Source organism: Myotis davidii, unplaced genomic scaffold, assembly GCF_000327345.1.
Source record: "Myotis davidii unplaced genomic scaffold, ASM32734v1 scaffold110, whole genome shotgun sequence".
NCBI lineage: Eukaryota > Metazoa > Chordata > Mammalia > Chiroptera > Vespertilionidae > Myotis > Myotis davidii.
Genome location: NW_006283436.1, coordinates 1,704,952 through 1,726,815, shown reverse-complemented (window position 1 = coordinate 1,726,815; position 21,864 = coordinate 1,704,952). Strand labels below are relative to the sequence as shown.

Genomic DNA, 21,864 nt, shown 5'->3' with positions numbered 1-21,864 from the left:
AGGGAAACCAACCAAAGAACTTGAAGACAGATCAATATAAATTTCTGAAGAACAGATAGAAAATATTACAAAAAAAATTTCAGTCTCAGTGACCCACATACCCATGGAACAATATTGAGCAATCTATCATACACATATTTTATGTCCCAGAAGGAGAAGAGAAAGGAAATGAGGCAGAAAAAAATCTTTGAAAAAGTAATGGGATAAATACCCAATATTTGGTGAAAAACATCAACTTACAGATTCAAGCTCAGCACAACTCTAGAAGAAAATATACAAGGAAACATATTCTAGGCACATCGTGTCAAATTTCTGAAGATCGAGGATAAAAAGCAAATCTTAAAGTAGCCACAGATAAAAAGAGCAAGTTTAATTCTGTCATCAAAAAATTGGTTTCATATGACTCTAAGAATTCAACTACTCATTCAATTTTGTTTCACTTTTTAAATAATTATTTTATTTGCAAACACCCAATTTTCCTGTAATCAGAGTTATGAGAGCTGCAAGGTTGTCATATCTATGGTGGTAAAAGTATTGATGGGCCAAAAAAAGTTAAAAACAATCTTATATAATAAAAGACTAATATGTAAATCAACTGAACAGCAGAATGACTGGTCGCTATGACACTCACTGATCACCAGGGGGCAGGTGCTCAATGCAGGAGTTGTCCCATGGTGGTCAGTGTGCTCCCACAGGGGGAGCGCGGCTCAGCCAGAAGCAGGGCTCATGGCTGGCTAGCGCAGCAGCAGTGGTGGAAGCCTCTCCCACCTCCGTGGCAGTGCTAAGAATGTCCGCCTGATGGCTTAGTCGGACATCCCCTGAGGGCTCCCGGACTGCGAGAGGGCTCAGTCTGGGCTGGGGGACCCTACCCTCTGAGTGCACGAATTTTGTGTACTGGGCCTCTAGTCTATATATAAAAGCCTAAGCGACTGAACAACTGGTTGACCAGTAGCTATGACGCACACTGACCACAGGAGGCAGATGCTCAATGCAGGAGCTGTCCCCTGGTGGTCAGTGTGCTCCCACAGTGGGAGCGCCACTCAACCGACAGATCTGTCCTGGTGGCCCACCAGCCAGGCGGCAGTCACTCACTCCCTCAGTAGTCCTGCAGGCCCAATCTCTGGAGAACGGGCCAGGCACTGACGGACTGGTGCTGCTGGCATGATCCCAACAGCGCTGCCAGCTTCCTGGAAGTTGGCCTCAGGCACCATGGTCGCTTTCCCTCCCTAGATGCTCCACAAGGAAGAAATGATATAAAAGCAGCCACCAGGTGGCTCCTGACAACCTGTGCAAATGTCAGTGGGACGGATCTGATCCCAGGCAGGCAAGGGTGTCCTACTGCCCGCCTGGAGGGCCGATCGTGTCCTGTCTCCTCCCTACCCCCTCGGGACGGGTGCCAGATGCAGGGCTCATGGCTGGTGGGTGCTGATGTGGCGGTGTGAGCCTCTCCCCATCAGGACTGACTGGCTCCATCAGAACTACTGGGTGTGAGCCCGCGGCAGGTGCAGTGGGGCCAGGTGAGCGGGAGTGGCAGGCAGGAGCAGCGGCATTAGCCTGCCAGTTTCAGCCTAGTCCCTGCAGGCCTCCTGGAGGGACCCCAGCCGTGCACGAATTTGTACACTGAGCCTCTAGTTATATTGATATTGTTCTGTATATACTAGCTAATTAGGTGGGAGAAAGAAGTAGAAGGTATGCAAATCAATGGAAAACCTAAGAAAAAAATTTAGAAAGGTAGCTAGTTATATGATTAGTATATGGAAATCAATGTTTCTACTATATCTAAGCCATGCTCAATTAGAAAAGAAAAACTAGAAACAAGTCCATTTAATACACACACACACACACACACACACACACACAAATAAATAACTCAGAATAAATAAATCTAGATATCTGCAAGACATGTAATTTGCTTGAGGACAGATATAATCAATATTCTAAGCCTTCTTATTCTGCTTAGATTAACCTATCATTCAATTATAATACCAATAGGATTTTTTATTTTGAGAACTTAAAAAGATAATAACAAAGTTGATCTGATAAAAAGCATGTAATTATCTAGAAATATTTTTTTTTAAAAAAAAGAGGAGCAAGAGGGAACCAGTCCTTGCAGATATTAAAAACATTATAAAGATATAGTAAATAAAGAGTTCAGTTCTACAAAAGGAATAGACAAAAGTTTGTATGATGGAGAATCCTGAGATATACTCGCATATACATAACTTTTAAATATAGAATAAAGGTGACATTTTAAGAAAAGATGATTCAATAAAAGTTGTTAGGACACTAACAAGATTCCAGTTATTTAAAGATTTAAACATCAGAACTTTATTTAAAAACAGGGGATTAACAGGCATAGAGGATTTTTAAGGGAGTGAAACTACTGTGTTTAATACTGTTATAGCGGATACACGTCATTTTACATTTGTCCAAACCCACACCGATAGTGAACCCTAATGTAAAGTGTAGACTGTAGATGATGATGTGTCAATGTAAGTTCATCAGATGTAACACATGCACCACTGCGGAGGGAATATTGATAATGGGGAAGGCTATACATGTTTGGGGCCAGGGGGTCTATAGGAAATCTCTGTACCCTCCTTTTAATTTTGCTGTGAACCTAAAACTTCTTGAATAAAATAAAGTCCCTTAACAAAAATTAAGCCATAATGGTGGGAAAGATAAAATGATGTTATATATTTTATCATCTTGGACATAAACTCCCGAAGCCATAACAGAAACAAGTAATAATTTGACTAACCCAAAATTTAAAATTTCTGTATGAGAAAGAGAAACTACCATAAATCAACCTGAAGGGCAAATTAAACTACAGAAAAATGTTTGAAACACATTAAAAAAGGCACATTTTATTAGTATACAAAGAGCTCTTACAAATCAATATTGAAGAGACAAAAAGCGGAAAGGCTACTAGCAAAAAACAATGGATCTGCTGCATTTGTGTAATAAAAAGCATATAACAGTATATGCATATGTGTAGGTATGTATGTACATGTGTGTGTCACTTGTATTTGGATAGACCTCCGAAATGATACATTAAAAGGTAATTGAAGTTACTTGTGGGAAGTAGAAACAGAATGGCTACAAATTTTACTTTTATACTTTTCCATATTATGTTTCTTATTTTAAAAACCATGAGTAAGTGTTGCTTTTATAACCCAAAAGCAAAACCTAACAAAAACACTTTACTTCTGAGGAACTCAACCAGTAATATGCTGATGGTTTGACCCAATATATATTCATTTCTCTGGTGCCTCTTTATTCATAGACAGTAATATATATATTGAATTCTATTATGGAGTTAAAACATTTGAAAATAGAAAATGACTTGCTAAAATACAGTGAAACTAAAAGTAGTAAAACTCTAGAGTAGGGGAAGTTAGGTTAAAAAAAGGTAGCTCAGCCCTAACTGGTTTGGTTCAATGGATAGAGCGTGGGCCTGCGGACTCAAAGGCCCCAGGTTCGATTCCGGTCAAGGGCATGTACCTTGGTTGCGGGCACATACCCAGTAGGGAGTGTGCAGGAGGCAGCTGATCGATGTTTCTCTCTCTTCGATGTTTCTAACTTTCTATCCCTCTCCCTCTGTAAAAAATCAATAAAATATATTTTAAAATATATTAAAAAAGGGTAGCTCAATTTTACTTTTACACTTTTTATTATCTTTATATTGCTTTAGAAATATATAGCAGAAAAAAGAAAATAACTATTGATGTTTTCATTTTGCTTCTTTAAAGCCAGAACTAGATGGTCTTCTCTAGAAATTCCTTTCCCTTCATTCCCTCTGGGGCTCCGGAATCAATCAAGTCCTATACTCTAAGACCCATTATACTTACTTAGCCGTTCTCTTATGAGTACTGTTTCTCTATCCTCAGCAGTTTTTCTTCCAGGAAACTGGACTCTCTCTCTCCAAAATTCTGGCTATTAATAAGCAATAACAGCAGCATCAAAAGTAACTTCATCAGCTGCATGCTCAGTAAAGAACATGCAGGCAAGGAACAATGACAGAAATTAATTAATGTTAGCACCTGAGTCTTATCCAATAATAATTTCAAATACAATATAATGCATATTTATATTTGTTTTCAAGAAGCTTCTCTTCAAAAATCCTGGATCAAGATGACAGCTTTTCTAGTACAATTTCTTTCTGAACATTTAAGTATATTGAATTCCTATTTCATACATTTACGTTAGCTCCTAAATGGCAACAGAAATAGCGAACACATGTATATGTATAAATGAAATACAATTATGTTATTTAATTGCCCCCATGATATATATAGTGTATTCTATTTTCCTTCATGTCCTAAATTTTATCTTCCAGTAAGTTTTCAAAATATATACATGAATAAATAAATGCTAACAAAAGACTCAATTATTTACAAACACAGCCTATTTGAGTTGGAAAAGAACCTTAGAGGTTTTCCAATTCATAAGCATTCCATAAGCTAACGTGTCCTGATCACCATCATATCTACCATTGTTATACTCTTAACAAATGGTTATTCAACTTCACTGGGAATACTCTATTGATGTTAAATTCCTCACCTAAGAAATCAGTCCACTCCAGTTTCAGACATAGTCTGGGACTTGGAATATAGACATTTGAGGCAAAGGTACAATTTCCTAATATTTTCCCCAAGTATTTTTACCAGTAACACAGGGTATTTACTTCATCATTATTGATGCTCTTAATAATAAAATCTTTATTGTTTAATTTGCATATTTATCTCAAATCCCTGGTTTTCAGTTCAAAGTTTTCCTAATTAGATCAGCACATCTCTAAGTATATATTATATTTTATTTTCAATTTCTGTAAGACACAATCTTATCCAAAAGTCCACTACTACTATATCATCACTTCTCGAGAATCTGAGTCTGAGAACTAAAAAATGCTCAAAGCCACACAGCTAGTAATCGGAACAAAAGAGAGTAACCAGTAGAGGCAGGGCCTAAATAACTATTTTTAAAAAATTTCTCTGGTTATGCTAAAGCATAGTCAGGGTGGAGAACCACTCCTCTAGTAATCTGATCCATAGTCTACAAAACCAAACCCCAATCTCAAAATCCATAGTCAACTGTTCATTCAACCAGATACTTTATGTTTTTTCCTCAAGGCTTCAACATTCACTTGGAAATGAGATAATATAAACCTTAAATCCTTCAATTTACTGAAAAGTTCTGGGAAATAAAGACTATATTGCCACTTTCCCACATTGCAAACTTTCTAATTCCCATCTCTGATTACCTTTCATATAAAATTTTAGAAAAATATTTAACATGAAGGTGCATAACAGAGTTAGCTTCAGAATTGCTTTACCTTCTAATAACACTCTTTTGGATGCTATCTACAAGCAGAAGGACTAATTACAATTTCCTTCATTCACTTCATAAACATTTATTGAGTGACTATTATATGTAAAGAATAATTTGAAGCAGGTTTTACCTGCAAGAAAAGTACTTTTGGATATATGCAAGAATGGCAAAACACGAGGACCCACAATAGGATTTTATAATGCTTTACTTCCTTTTCAGAAGCTCAAAGAGAAGAAAATACATATAAAATCTTTTTATTGAAACTTACACAGTGTAAGTTTTATTACATGGAAAATCTGTGACAGTTGTCTAAATACGTGGGAGATGACAATAAAAAAGATGTGATAAAAATGTACTGATGATCTATATACCACATACCAAGTTATATAGAAAGAATTCACAAGAATGAGCTTTTCTATAATAAACAATAGAATTAGTGCTTATGTTCTTTTTGAAAGGTCAACAATTTTTTTCTTAATCTTAATTTAAAGTAAATATCTTACTCAGGAAAATAAATAGTAGTCCTGTTTTGAATCAAGTACAACAAAGGAAAACTGGCTCAGTTAATTTACTTACAAAGAATAATTCTAAGTAAAATTATAAACACAAATGTCATACCATCTCTAATGTCTTTAGGGCATCACATTTGTTTATATATGTAATATGGACACATGCCTGTGACCATAAAACTGTATCCCTATTATTTGAACTCTGATATCAAGTAAACAAACAAGATAACTATTGTTCTCTAATTTTAAAAAATAGAGCCATTCAGTTAATGGGAAAAAGTTTATCAAGAAACTCTGTTCAAGAAATTGTACTGCCAAATCATTCTAAGCAAGCAGCAAAAACCTATTCATAGATCATGTCTTGTCACAAGCGAAACAACCATTGTTCTAGAAGAAGATAATTTTCTGTTTTTAAAAATCAATGTTTCTTTCTTAACTTTATTCTCAGTTAAAAAAAATATATCTAAACCTATCTATATAGATATAAAAAAGACAGTGTGTTTAATCAGTTGAATTGTACCCCTGACCCCCAAAGATACATTTAAATCCTAACCCTTGGCACCTACGAATGTGACCTTATTTGTTAAAAAGCGTTTTTGCAGATTTAATCAAGTTAAAATGAGGTCATGCTGAATTAGGGTGGACCCTAATCCAATATGATCCTGTCCTTATAAGAAGAGAAGAGACACAGACACAGGAGAAAAACCATGTGATGAGCGAGGCAGAGATAGAAGGGATCAATCTATAAGCCAAAGAATACCAAGGATGGACGGCCACACCAGAAGCTAAGAGAAAGGCCTGGAACAGGTTCCCCCTAGAGTCTTTAAAAGAAGATGGTCCTGAGGACAACTTGATTTTGGACTTCTAGACTTAGGAACTGTGGGAGAATAAATTTTTTTAATTTAAGCCACCCAATTTGTAATAATTTATTACAGCAGACATAGGAAACTAATGCAGAGAGCCAAATTGCCTATTTAATTTTATCTTTCTAGTGGAAAGATCAAATCAGTTTCTCATATTAAATACACATTTGATCAATGTATACATAAAAGATATTTAATCCCAAGAAGAAAATTCTTCAACTCTCTTGCTTTGCATGTGGAATATTTCTCCAAACAATACTGGTTGATAAAAAGTTAAAATTTTAGAACAGGAAGTGAATCACTCAAGTAAAGTTCCTTGCAAAATTTGTAATGTATAAAGTTTTCATGAAGCTCAAAATTTAATCACTTTTTTTAAAAGCTATGTTTTTTAACCATGATTTCAGCATAGATTGCATTTTCACATGTTTCGTATAAAATTTAAACTGTTTTTTTTGGGGAAATTTCAATAAGAACAAAATTTAGTAGCAGTACAATAAACACAATAATGCAAAAAGAATTTGACATGAGTATAATGGACAAATCCATTACTTATTTTCTAAGAGTTGAGCTTACTATGAGGAAACCTTCTTCAATCATTTGCAAAAAGTAGGATAACTACATCACCTATTTATTAAATTATGTGCTAGGTGAGTGCTAAATATCTAAGCTTTTTACTAATGTTATCATCTATCCCATTTGATCCTTATATTATTAGTATCTAAATATAAAAAATATAAAAATATACATTGATCAAAGAGAATCAATGATTTGCCCAAGATCACACAGCTGGTAGGTCTGGCACAGGATTAATCAGTTAGTCTTCACTGTTCTTTGAATTTGTCATACCTATAAATCATATGTGCTGTGTTACAACTGCCTTTCGAATTACTAAAAATTTCTACAATGATAATTTACAAATAAACCTTACAATATGGGAAATAAATGAAATAGCACTTGTGATTAGAACTATAAATATCTGTCACATATTAATGATATGAGCAAAAATAGAATGCAATTCATAGAGAACAAAGGGCTAGTTCTTAATGTGGAAGAAATACAAATTAGAGCTATTTGACACAGATACGTTGCTGTGATTAAAGAATAACGTAAGATCAAAATAACGTCTGCTATATGAAATGAGTTGAAAAAGGAAACATTAGAGAAAGAAATTTGACAATAGGCTGCTTATGGAGTAGCATTGTTTATGGGAACTATTTCCACTAATTTAGCAATGGTCAATTTAACGTATCTTTTTAAAGTAGTTACGTGAATTGTATTAGACTTAAGAAAATATTTAAACCGTGATTAAAGTATAATTCTGAGAGAAGTTTTAGAAACAGTTACTTGTGTGCAAAGGTTATAAGAACTTCCTGCTTCTTATAGGTTAAACAACTCAACTCAACTAAGAAAGCAGTAGAATCTATTTTTTCTTTTTTAAGATCTATCCTTACAAACAGAAGGCATACATTATCAGCAGTTCAGAAAGGTGAGGTGTGTTTTTGCCAGAAGGCAGCCAGTGGATAATCACTCACGGTTCTACAAAGCCCAGTGACTGCACAATACTGCTATTCTTATAACTATGAGGCAGGGGCAACACAGCTGCTCTTTCTTTTCTTTGGTGATCAGGATTTGCTGTCCAAAAAGTTGCAGAATAATTTGGATGTAATTAGATGAAATTTTCCCCAACAGAAAAGCAAGAATTAATTTTGACTCATTACTCAGAAGCTCTACAGTGGGCTTTGTAAACATTAATGGTCTCCTTTACTTAGAAAGTGATTCTCTAAGTTCAACTTAAAAAGCAGACTCTTTTGCTGAACGACCTTAGGCCTCTGAGTTGAAGGAACATTAAATTAAAAATTCTGAGCAAATCTTTAGTTTCTCTGTTTGTATAAAAAGCTTTGAAAAATTAAATTTTAGTACATTCACCTCAAATTTTTATGAGTTTATTTTATTTCGGTTTATATTCTTCTATTTAAGCCTTTTTTTTTTTTTATGAAGGTGAAGAAGGGAGATTCCTTACATTTATAATTTTTTTTTTCTAAAACAGTCAATTTATTTCCAGGCTAACTTTCCATTTAAAGGGTAAGGTAATTAGTTTCAGTTTTGAAGATGACACTGTGGTTCCACAATCCCTGATTGACTATTTTTCCAGGAAAAGCAAGAGCAGCTGTGAAAGTAACTAAAAGCTTAATGGGATCTTTTGATGTAGACATCTCACAAAATATAAAGCTGTGAGGAATATAAAGGGATGACTTACCGCGAATTTGGAAGACTTTAGAATATTTAAAAATAACTGAGAAAAATGCGGGAATAAAAACAAAAAGTTTATAAATGGTATGGATAATTAAAAATACCCAAACTATTCCAACACCCAAACTATTTAGTATTTGTAGGTATATGTGTGTCCAAGATAGACAGAAAGAGACCTGTTGTCAAACGTGGGTACTTAATTTCTGTTATTTAAATTTTTACTTTTATTCAGGAATGTAATGTAACCCTCTACCATGGAAGGGCAAAAGCAGCTTAGCTCAATGTAATTTTTGACATGCAACAATGCTCAGGGGGAAAAAAGGAGGGGAGAAATAGCTTATCTATGCTTACGTAAATTACAGTATTAAAAAACACTTTTAATATTTTCATTAAAACAAAATTCTACTTGTTTCTACATACTTAATAATAGAAAACTCAAAGCATCAATATTTCATTGCTTGCCTCCAAAAAACTGTTGACATCCTCGGTGGCCATCTGCCAAGGTGGTCATTCCTTTGTGTTTGATGGAATTAGAGAAGTGTCACGATTCTATGAATTGGTGAAGGAAAATACTCTGTGCTCTGGGCTTCTGGTGTTTTATTTCCTTGGTCCTGTTAAAAAGGGAATAAGGATGAATTTTCCAATTTTGAACAGAGAGCCAGTTATTTTATATTTCCTAGTTTCATATTTAAGGACATTTTGAGATTTTATGAGGTCTCATTAAGAATCACAGAATTTTAGTCTTACACACAGGACTTGCTAAATTTATGATTGTAGGCACAAAAGAGCTATATCAATTAGATGATTCAATCCCCATATTTCACACTATAGGAAACTGAAATCCAGAGAGGTTAAACAACCCAACTAATGGTACAACCGATCGGTGGCAGAGCCAGCATGAGAAACCAGTTCTTACTACTCTTAGTTCAAGGTTCTTTCCTCCAGTTGTTTACCTGGGAGGGAAATTGGGAAAAGCATCATCATTTCTAAGTTAATTTCTCAGACCTAAAGTTTAGAGGAAAATCTAGAACAAGAAACAACAAACATGATAGTTTATTATTTAGATTACTAATTCAATGCACGAAACTTATTCAATGGGTATCTAAGAGAGACTATTTTATTACAGTATGATCATCATTTTATCAAAAATGATCATTTACCATTAAATTTCTGAATTTCAGCCAGTCATAATTATTTATTTTTCCTAATCCTTCCTACTGCAACATAGCAAAAAGTGATATTTTTATTATCTGCAGAACAACAGACTGAAATTTTTTTAAAAAACATGGATTTATACACACCCTTATATCCCAGAATATTTAAGATAACATCCAAATCTAGAGGAGAACCAAGATGGTAGCGTAAGTAAACACCTGTACTCACCGCCTCCCACAACCACATCAAAATTACAACTAAAAAAAAAATACAAGCCACCATTATTCAGAACCTCCTGAAACTGACTTTGGCTGACCAATTCAGGCATGTGTGATCCAAACTTGATCAACCAAGTGTCTGTTTAATACCCTGAAATTTAGACACGTGACTGGGAACCCCATTAATGGCTCTACTCTGGAGAAAGCTGAAATTCCCAGAGCTATCCTTGTTCCTTTCCTTCCCACCTCTCAATTCCATGAGATATTCGAGTCACTTTCCAGATGAATGCCACTTATGAATAAGTTTATAAAAATCTTGTTGCAAACAAAGGAAATTTAACCAAAATAGGCTTAAAAAATACACACACACCAGTCTTTCGTTATAATTTCAAAGTACAGAGAAGGATATTTAAAGAGACTAAATAAAGCTTGCCTTTGTTTTTTATTCTCTCAAAGTAATTTTATAAATTGTAGTTAGGGATTGTGTGTCCTCTGGTACTACTTAAAACTTCTTCCAAATTTTAAAAATCAGGGTCCATGGATCCTAGATTCTGTGGATAGAACTATATTTTAGTAGAGGTGAAAAGATTTGCTTTGTAATTTTACTTATTTTATGTATTTGACAACATTTTATGTAGAATGAGCTTTCTATATTCCTTTTGCTAATGCAAGACAAGGGAACATATGAAATTATTTGTGTCACTGATTAACTCAGATCCACTTATGAGACCCAAACATATTCCCATACATTGTTTTGGGTACTGGGGAGAGAGCAGGGACAAAACAGATAAAGTCTCTGCCCTCACAGAGTAGCAATAAGAGAATTCATGGAATATAATTTGAAAATTTTATAGTACTTTAGTAATGAACATGGTACATGTATATACAATGAGGAGATAAAACTAGCTTAAAAGTGTGAGCATATGGAGATAAAAATCCTAGAAAAAATTTATGTGCAAATCCTTAACCATTATCTAATCTTTAAGAGGGATATATCAGAATACATAGGAAGCCCTGCCAGAAGTCAAATTATTATAAGAGTAATAATAAAGTGCAACCATCACCACAAAGGCAATACTTATGTTACACTCTTTACCACTAATTTCTTATCTATTATTACAATAGAGCCTCTTAATACTTCTTCCAGATGAGCATGATAGACAATGGAGTCTTAGAAGTTTGACAAACTTGACCACTTTGAGTAGGGGCAGAATCAGCTACAGCCTGGTTTCCAAGTTTTCCAGTTTTACGTCCATCATACCACACGGCATCATCTAACAAAAGACAGTTTCTTAAAAGGCAGAGTAAAAATTCCTTTTAATTTACTTCTGTGAACCACAAATAAAGTGAGAAAAAGAAGCAATACTATTGGTGTTACGAAGAAGTGGCTGGTAACAAAGTGAACATCTTTTGTCACTTTGAAAGACATAAGCTCAAATCAGTAAGAATTTTGGGATAGTTAGATTTGGCTGTGGAGGACTTTAAGAATGTGTTATTAAGGCATATTTTCCCAACCAATGGGGTTGGCAAACTTTAGCCAGCAGAACCAACCCAATCTGCCATCCGTTTTGTGTGGCCCTCCAGACAAGAATGGTATTTACGTTTCTAAATGCTTTAAAGAGCATAAAAATTTTGACACCTGGAAGTTATATAAAATTAAGTTTCGGTGTCCATAAATAAAGCTGAACCACAGCCACGCACATTTGTTCATGTATTGCCTCTGACTATTTTCACACCTCAACAGCAGAGTTGAATAGCTCCACAGAGACCTGCCAGCCAGAGGAGCCTAAAATACTTAATATTTGAGCTTTTCAGGAAAAAGTTTGTTGATCCTTGATCTAGAACAGCAATTTCCAACTGGTGCGGGACAAGATTTTTTAAAAACATGCAATACCTGACTATTTAGTCAGGGTCACTCAGCTCTTTTCTTTCAGATTGTCAAATAAAAAAAATGACAACAGCTACACAATAGCCATCTGGTGTGAATGAATAAAAATTACACTTTTTTTTTGTCAGATTGGCAACAAATAGAATGTATTTGTTGTTGTGCTACAGAATTTTAGTAATTACTTTATGTGTGCCATGAGTTAAAAAGATTGAAAATCACTGCTCTAGAAGGTCACAATTTTCCAAAGAGTTCATAATGTTAAAGGCAATAACGACATCTGCTTAAACTAATCACTAAATAAATTTAATTACTGGAGAGTTAAATAAATATTTCTTCCCCTTAAAATGGAATGATTTGAAAGCACCTGAGGTCTGAGTGACTACCTTGGGTGCCTGAGAAGCATGCTTACATATCTCAGCACTCAGTCAGCTTATCACTTAAACTAGACGCCAGGGGCACGAAATTCATGCACAGGTGTCCCTCAGCCTGGCCTGCACCCTCTGTAATACAGGACACCATGGGGGATGTCTGACTGCTGGTTTCGGCCCTATCCCACAGTTGGATATCCCGCTCACAATCCAAGGCTGCTGACTTCTAACGGCTCGCCCGCCTGCTGGCCTGATCCCCCTAACTGCCCTCCCCTGTTGACCTGATGCCCCTAACTGCTCTTCCCTGCTGGCTTTATCCTCCTAACTGCTCTTCCCTGCAGGTCTGATCACCCCTAACTGCCTCTGCTTTGGCCCCACCACCATGGCTTTGTTCAGAAGGATGTCCACTCTAATTAGCATATTATCCTTTTATTAGTATAGATGATCTCTTTATGTTTAAATTACCTCATGATGTTTGTGATTATTGTAGAGGTTCTAAATTTCTGAAGTATCAGTCCAACAATTTGAAATTTACTGTTACATAGATTTCTAGTTAATGACAGCAAGCACAAAAGCAACTTTTGGTGACATATAATTGAGTAGCATAAAAATCCTATGAAGCCTATAAATTTGCCTTAAGATAACCACCATCAAGTCTATAGGTTGCATTTACTTAATCAAAAGGAACCCCCAGAAGTCTCAAATACTTTAAAACTCAGGTTTAAACAAAGATGATTATCATATGCACAATATTCTTTTCTTTTTTTTTTACAGCTAATTACCATGTTTCTCGTTTTCCACAATTTTCTTGAACAAAATTATCTCTTATTTAGAAATTAAATGCAGGTACATTCAAAAGCATCTACACTAATAAAAGACAAACATGCAAATTGACAGTACCTTCGCCATGTCTTAAGCCACGCCCACCAGCCAATCCAAGTGACTATATGCAAATTAACCCAATCAAGATGGCGGCTGGAAGCCACGGAGCTGGAGCAAGCAGGAGGCTTGGTTGCCCCAATGATGGAGGAAGCCAAGCTTCCCACTCGCCGCAGTGGGCTCTGAGCTCCACTCAAAGCAACAAAGTTTCAATTATAGAAGGTAAATAAACCCCAGATACCTGTTTTCAGCCGGCCATGGCCACGGAGCTGGAGCGAGCAGGAGGCTTCCCTCCTGCCTGCCCTGGCCAGCTCTGATCTCTCAAGGCTACAAAGTTTCAATTATAGAAGGTAAATAAATTCCAGAATAAAAGAAAAGTAAAAAAGAAGAGGCTGAAAGCCTCTGTTGCCGGTGGGGCTTGGCCAGCCTGAAAACGGCCCTCAGCCCCTTACCCAGACTGGCCAGGCACCCCAGCAGGGACACGCCCACCCTGATCCAGGACACCCTTCAGGACAAACCAGCCGGCCCCCACCCATGCACCATGCCTCTATCCTATATAATAAAAGGGTAATATTCAAACTGACCCTAACAGCAGAATGACTGTGAATGACTGGTCACTATGACACACACCAACCACCAGGGGGCAGACACTCAATGCAGGAGCTGCCCCCTGGTGGTCAGTGTGCTCTCACATGGGGGAGCTCTGCTCAGCCACAAGCCAGGCTGATGGCTGCCAGTACAGCGGTGGTGGCGAGAGCCTCTCCCCCCTCCTCAGCAGCGCTAAGGATGTCCAACTGTAGCTTAAGTTAAAGCCTAAGTGACCATTATGACTGAACGACTGGTCTACCAGTCACTATGATGCGCACTGACCACTAGGGGCAGGCGCTCAATGCAGGAGCTGTCCCTGGTTGTAAGTGCGCTCCCACAGCCAACCTCCTGTGGCCCACCAACCTCCTGAGGCCCCTACCACCTGCCAGCCGCCCCCCCCCCCATAGGCCCTGATGGGGGTGCCGGCTGGCCAACCTCCTAGTTTCCCTCCCCTGGCCAGCCTTCCAATAGGCCGCAATTGCTGGCCAGGCCAAGGGACCCTACCCATGCACGAATTCATGCACCGGGCCTCTAGTAAAATATAAAAAACTCCAAAATGTAAGATCATAAAAGCAGTTTTGAGCCTACTTTTGATACTGTAACTTAGTTACTTTTCAAGATACATTTAAATACTCATTAGGACTCAAAGTCAAATATTATTTGAAATATTGTTAAAATTTTATATTTACTTTTGTCATATTGTCCCCACCCTAAATTTAAATTAATAAATTTTTACAGGTCACTTGCTAAAAGTAAAAAAAGTTGAATATCTTTATTATGCTTAATAAATGTTGATTTATTTTTAAATAAACTTTATGATTCATTTTTTTCCCTTTTGAAACTCAACCATTCTTTCAAGGAGAGTTAAAAATATCTACATCATCCTATTTGTTCTCTGTGATATGGCTGCTCTAAAACAAGCTACTCTGTGATTTAGAAACCAAAGTCTACCTTTAATCAAAACCAATTTTTAAGATATCTTTTACTATTGCTTCTATTTGACATTGTTTCATTTATCTCTTAGGAATATGCCTAAGCCTCATATTGGAACTTTCTTCTTTATTCCCATATGTTTCATCTTCTCTTACATCATTTTAATTTTTCTTTGAATTCTGAGAAAATTTCTGATTTCCTCCCTACCCTCACTTCACTAAGTTGATTTCCTGCAGGTCAATTCTGTTTTTACCGACAAGAGTTGAGAATTTTAATTTATTTTTCTAATTTTAATTTTATCCAGTCATTTTTAACCTTATTTACCTCATCCTTAAATTTATCCTGTGTTTTTTAATTTTATCTGCTCTCTCCTATGGACACCTGCTTCTGTTTTAAATATCCATGTCTTCTTGTGATCACAATCAGTTTTCTAAATATCTATCTTTTTGCAAAGTTATTTCTCTGAATGTTCACTATAGAGGTCTAATTATCCTTAATTTGCAATTTTCTTTCATAAACTTTGTGTTGTTATTCAATTATTTTTTAAAATACTCACCCCAGGACATGCTTACTGATTTGAGAGGGGGGGTGGGAAGAAGAAGAGAAGAGGAGGAGGAGGAGGAAAAAGAGAAACATTGATGTGAGAGAGAAACATCATTGGTTGCCTCCAGTACACACCCTGACCAGCGATTAAATCTGCTACTTAGGTATGTACTCTGACTGGGAATAGAGCCTTCAACCTTTCAGTGTATGGGACAACACTCCAATCAACTGATCCACACCAGCCATGGCTTTGATTCAGTTTTTAACAATAGCTTTCCAACATTTTTGTAACTTAAAAACAATGACATCCTTTTGAACATTTTAAGGTTCTCCTATTTAAAAAATGTTGAGAAACGCTAAATAAAAAAAAAGTGATAATATTTATCCATTCAGGTCATTCATTATTTCTTTAGCAAACAGATGAGTACAAACTCTTTGCCAGCCACTGTAGAAAAAAACCAAGAGATAAATGATGGTATTTACTTTTAAGGAGATTACAGACCAGTGGCTGGAAACAGACAAGTATTCAGATTGTTAAAATATAGTTTAATAACATCTTCAATGAAAGCAAATTAAGCTGCTCATAGATATAAAGAAGGTGCTATATTATAATCTAGAACAAATATGAACTCAGTTCCGAATGGTGAGAATAGAAAAGGGAGAATAAATGAGAGGTATTAATAATAGAATCCATTGGGCATATTGACCAATTTGATGAAAGAAGAGAAATATTAAAATTTTTGTCAATAAGGGTGCCCTTTTGTTAGAGATATAAGGAGAAGGTAGGGAGGGTCTAGATAGGTACCATGATTGATTTATTTTTAAAGTAATTTGTACTTATTAAAGTAATTCATGATCATGGTACAATTCAAAGAGCATAAAAGAGTGAAAAAATGAGAAATAAAACTCCTATCTCTTCTCTCCATGGAAAAACACCATCTATTTCTTGCATGTCTCATTACATAAATTTTATACACCTTTTTAAAGAAACTCCTGGGGACAAATATATTTAGGAATTTGGGGTTTTTCAGATTTAGAAAGGTAATGAGATAAACTGCATGGACTGCAGTTTATCTAATACCAGCCAGTGGTGTCTAGGCAGCAGCCCATATCAAAACCACTAATTTTTCTGTAATGAATAGTCCCACTTTGATTTAAACATAGAAATAATTTCTTATATTCATAAATAGCTTTTATTTTTTTCCTCAGAGGATGTCATTTTTCCCTAGCTTTACTGAGATATAATTGACATATAGCATAGGTAAATCTAAGGTGTACAACATGGTGATCTGATACATGTTTATACTGCAAAATAATTATTGCAGTAAGGTTAGTTAACACATTCGTCACCTCACTTAATTACAATTTATATGTGTATGTGTTGTGAAAACATATAATATTGTTAACTGTAGGCTGCATGCTGAATATTAGATCCCAATAACTTATTCACTTTATAACTGGAAGTTTGTACCCTTTGACCCAAATCTCCCCATTTCCCCTACTTCCCAGCCTCTGCAACTGCCATTCTATTCTGTTTCTATGAATTTGGCTATTTTTTTTAATAAATTTCACATATATGTGAGATCACACAGTATTTGCCTTTCTCTGTCTCACTTATTTCACTAAGCTTAAATGCCCTATAAATGTTGTCACAAATTATAGGCTTATCTTTTTTGGCTTAATAATATTCATAAGTATGCATATATAAACAAATTTACATGCATTATATATGATATATATGTGATATGCATATCACATGTTTACATATATATCACATTTTCTTTATCCATTCATCTATCAATGGGGCTGCAGGTATCTTTGAAATAGTGATTTCATTTCCTTGTGATATATACACAGAAGTGGGATATATATGCAGCTGTGGGGCCATAAGGTAGATTTATTTTTAATTTTGAGGAACCTCACTGTTTTCCATGGTGGCTGTACCAATTTACATTCCCACTGACAGGGTACAAGTGTTCCCTTTTCTCCACTTCCTCACCAGCACTTATCTCTTTTCTTTTGATAATAACCTTTTCCCAGGTGTGAGCTGATATCTCATGGTTTTGATTTGCATTTCCTTGATGATGAGTGATGATGGGCACCTTTTTCATTACTGGTTGGCCATCTGTATGTGTCCTCTGTGGAATAATGTCTATTCAGGTATTTGGCCCATTTTTTAAATCAGACTATTTTTTTGGCTATTGAGTTCATTGAGTTCTTTAATATTTTGGATATCAACTCCTTATTGGATGTGGTTATCAATAGTTTTTAAATTCATGATGAAATTAATGTTTCCACATCAGTTTGGTCTTGTTGTCAAAACATATTGAAGGAAAAAGAATTTTTTGGATTTCAGAATCTATTGCCTTTTAGAATTGCAATTACAGACCTGTACTAACTCTACCCATGGTAACAATGTATTAGCATCTATAGATATAAAAGACTAAAATGTGAAGTGTCTGTCCAACCATCTGACCAGTCGCTATGACATGCACTGACTACCATGGGGCAGATGCTTAATGCAGGAGCTGCCGTAACATCCACTGGCAATTTACAAAGAAATGGCACCATGGACCTGGCATTAACAAAGCAACACTTGACTTCCCCCAGGTGGGACACAGGCTTTGCCACCACCCTGGAGCAACAACCCACCAAACTGCAGCCAATGCTGTAGAGACCCCATGGCACAAAATGTGGCCCACAGCCCAGCACACCCTTAAACAGTGGTTGTGGGTGCCAAGGAATGACATCATGGGGAAACACCCTAGCTTTCTCTCCCTAGCAACCAGCCTCCTTGGAGTTTCTTCAGCCCAGGAACATGACTTGCTTTATAGCCAGGTGCAAACATTTTACACTTTAACCAAATGTCTGTGAAGCATTTTCTGGTGCCTCATCTCATTTGACACTCACAGAAGTCCTGGAGTAGGTAGATAGGAGACTCAGTGGAATCCTATATTCATTAGCTGGAAAAAGGAGATTTAGAAACCTTAGAAACTTGACCTGACAGAATGTAGCTAAATCAGAAAGCAGGTCTAATTAAGTGAGTTTATTCTATATATATAAAAGGCTAAGTTGACTCTCACATGCACGATACATACAAAGTTCTCGCTGGTGCCAATTGCAACTGTTTGTTTCAATCTGTCATTGTCAATTGTGATTAGGTTGACACTGCTATTATAGAGAAAGGGCAAATAGTGATATTAAAATATTTGTTCTAATTAATTTCCTTTCAATGTGTATGAATCTGTGCACCGGGCCTCTAGTATACTTATAATGATAAATTGTATCCTTTTACTTATCACAGGCTTCATTAAGCGTGAAACACAATCTTGTTCTCAGCCATAGTGTTCCAAGACTGAAATCCTTAGAGAACATTACATATGTACTCTCGCTTAATACAGGTAGTAACTGAGTACCAATTAGTAAAAAGTCTCATCACTGAGTAGTTTCTGGATTTGTGTATATTTCTCAGAAGCAGCTTTATGAGAATTCAGATAAGAGATTTCAGATAGTGGATCAAGTGAAAACGCTCTATCAGATGGAATGTATTCATTCAATGACTACAACATAAGCCCTGCATTGCTTGCAGATGTTTCCCACATTCCCTCTTCCTTTTCATTATGGGTTATTAATTATTTGTAGCTTTCATATTTTTGTTTCATTCTTTAACATTTCTCTTTTGTCATTTGCCACTTTGCCCTCCCCCCTTTTTGTGTTCTCTCACCAGCTGTGTTCATGAGATGTTCAATGTGGCTGATAATCCATCTAATGCTTCTGGTATTTCATAAGTGTTTGTCTCATGAGTTCATAAAGTTCTTATCCTTTAAAACTGTTGAGAATTTTAAGTAAACAAATGCTCAGAACACATACAATTAATATAAACAAGTTATATATAACCAGTGACCCGGTGCACAAAATACCAATCCTGGCAGGAGATTGGCTTAAATCTAAACTTCTCCAATCTGGGATCCCTTTGGGGATGTCTGACTGCCAGTTTAGGCAGGACTGGGCCTAAACTGGCAGTTGGACATCCCTCTTGCAATCCAGGACCACTTACTCCTAACCGCTCACCTGCCTGCCTGCCTGATGGCCCCTAACCACTCTGCCTGCCAGCCTGCTCAACCCAAACTGTCCCCTCACTGGCTTTCTTACCCCTAACTGCCCCCCTTGCTGGCCTGACTGCTCCCAAGTGCCCCCCTACCAGCCTGATCACCCCCAACTGCCTCCCCCGCACCAGCCTGATGCCCCAACTGCCCTCCCCTCCTGGCCTGATCAACCCTAATCACCTCTGCCTCAGCCCTGCTACTATGGCTTTGTCTGGGCGGCGGCCATGGAGCCAGCTGTGGCAACCAAGGAAGCCAAGCCTCCCATACCTGCTCTCTGGCCTGCTTGGCTCCGTGGCTCCGGCCGGTGCCTCCATCTTTGTCACATCAATTTGCATATTTCCTCCTTATTGGCTGTGAACACCACCATCTTTATCGCATAGTGATGGTTAATTTGCATATTACTCTTTATTAGATAGGATGTATTAAGTTCAAAATAAGTTTCATGTTTATTTTTGAAAACTGCAAAATATAAGCTAAATCTAAAAAATAAGTAAATAAGGAAGCACTCTGAAATGCCTGCTGTCTTACAGGCATGATTTACCTGGGGTCATTGGATACACATTTATTGTCTAGAACAGTGATGGTAAACCTATGATACGCGTGTCAGAGGCGACATGTGAACTCATTATTTTGGTTGATTTTTCTTTGTTAAATGGCATTTAAATATATAAAATAAATATCAAAAATATAAGTCTTTGTTTTACTATGGTTGCAAATATCAAAAAACTTCTATATGTGACACGGCACCAGAGTTAAGTTAGGGTTTTTCAAAATGCTGACATGCCGAGCTCAAAAGGTTCACCATCACTGGTCTAGAATGATCATATGAAAACCATGTGCAGCTAAAACTTGGGGAATATATCTAATTTTTGTATAAATACAAATAAAAATAAGCATGTTTGTATCTCCTTTTAAAAAAAATCATTCAAATGAGAACATTTTCTCCATGTACAATGTCCTGCTATAAGGCATCTTTTCATAATACTACAGAAATCTATTTCTTCAGATCAAATGAGGCCTACATCATGAGACTGAATGTAGCTGCAGAAAAACCCATAATCATACTGACTGGTCTCATTTTTAAATTCATGAAGCACTCAAGTGGGCTCTTCATGCTCCCAGGCAATCATAGTATATTTCCCTAGTCCATTCATTCTCCCATTTTTCTAGATAATGTTTTCATACTTCCTCTTTCTTGTGTTCTCTCCCTCACATTCCACATCCAGTCTCTCTGGGATCCAGGTGATTTAATTTTAAATTACATCCAAACTCCAACTCTTTCTCACTACCACTGCTATTCCTCAGATCTAAGGTACCACTATCACCCAGCTTTTTACCTTTGCTCCCTATCAGCTTGTTTGTAGTAACATCAGCTTAAGTTTTTACAAATTTATCAGATATTGTCACTCCTCTGCTAAGACAAACAAACTGAAATGGGCCTCATTTATCTTTCTGATCCCATCTCTACTACTATCCCTCTTTTTCTGCTGAAGCGACACTGCCCACTACTCTTTTGTTTAACATCTGATATGACATGTTACTTAGAACACTCTGTCCTCCAACATCCACATGACTAAATCCCTGGATTCATGCTTTTATTTACATTTGCTCTTTTCTGATGAGACCTACCTGCTAATCGTATTTAATAAATTGCAACATTTTCTCCTAATCTCAATGATGCTGCCTATCCAAGTTATTCTGTTTTATAAAATGTTTTTCTTTCCAGAACTTTTATCTTCTGATATTAAGTATTTATTATGGTTAATTTTTGTCTGTCTTCCACCATTAGAATGTAAGTTCCATAAAGACTGGGATTTTTGTCATTGATCCCATGCACCTCAAACAGTGCATGGTACAAAGTAGCCCTCAATAAATATATCATTAAGAAATAAAAGTTAGGAGGAGAAACCAAGATGGCGGCATAGGCAAACACCGGAGTTTGCTGCCTTGAACAACCACTTCAAAAATACAACTAAAAGACGTAACGGACATCATCCAGAACCACAGGAAAGCTGGCTGAGTGGAAATTCTACAACTAGGAGGAAAGAGAAAAACACTGAGACTCAGAGGAGGCGCAGTGCGGAAGTGAGATACTAAGGTGCGGAGTGCATGCGGAGCGGGCTGGTGGCTGAGGGTGCGGTTGTCTGTTTCAATCCGGAGGAAGTCTCAGGCTCTGAGCTCCAGTTCCAGGCAAGTCTCTGGGGACCCAGACTCAAACGGGAGAAGTGGGCCT

The 21,864-nt window shown here is 36.7% G+C and overlaps 1 long non-coding RNA gene across 4 annotated transcripts in view; it reads right to left on the bottom strand.

Annotated features, from left to right (window-relative positions):
• Nucleotides 1–9,412: 9,412 nt before the first annotated feature.
• Nucleotides 9,413–21,864, bottom strand: part of LOC107181365 — a 192,275-nt gene continuing 179,823 nt past the window's right edge. For all 4 annotated transcript variants that reach the window (XR_001513824.1, XR_435152.2, XR_001513820.1 and 1 more), the window contains one exon: nt 9,413–9,564. This is a non-coding gene — a long non-coding RNA (uncharacterized LOC107181365). The remainder of the gene's footprint in view (nt 9,565–21,864) is intronic.